Genomic DNA, 763 nt, shown 5'->3' on the forward strand with positions numbered 1-763 from the left:
ACTTAAGACATTTGACTGTGGCCATGCTGCAACACCGCCTTTTTAATCGAAGTAATCGACCCCAGGACTTATTCATTGTAAGTCTGGTACTTATTTTATCAGTCTCTTTTGCCGAACCGCAAGATTCGGGGAAGTGAACACACAAACATCGGTTGTCAAGTGAATGGTGGGGGTGGGACAAACACAGCCACAAAAATACACACATAGATAGATAGATAGATAGATAGATAGATAGATAGATAGATAGATAGATAGACAGACAGACAGATAAACAGATAGATATACATATATACATATATATATACACTCCTATCTTATCTTGGTTACTGCCAATCCAGCACGAACTTCTCTTTCCCTTCCAGTTCGTCTCACCACAGCGTTCTGTATACATATATATTTTTTCACGTCTGGCCCTACCAGCCCTTCTTGTTTATTTTCCCTGTTTCGTTTTCCTGTCATGTTTTCTGTTCGCCACGATATTCCTCCGCACTACAAATTTAATTTGTTTCCGCGGGAAGAGCCAATCTAACAATGCGTCCTGTCCTAAAACTTCGAAACGCTTAGTTTTAGAGTGGTGGCAGCTGATGAAGGAAATGTTCTCTATGTGACCTGTGTGTTTTTTGTACTCTGTTTATGTTCTGTTTTTCATTCTATCCACTTTTTTTGTAACGTCCTGTACCCAGATATGCATCTATATATACATGAAGATGTAGGTATGTACACACATGTACGTATATATGCATATACTCACATATTATATATA

This window comes from Octopus bimaculoides, chromosome 25 (genome assembly GCF_001194135.2).
Source record: "Octopus bimaculoides isolate UCB-OBI-ISO-001 chromosome 25, ASM119413v2, whole genome shotgun sequence".
Lineage (NCBI taxonomy): Eukaryota > Metazoa > Mollusca > Cephalopoda > Octopoda > Octopodidae > Octopus > Octopus bimaculoides.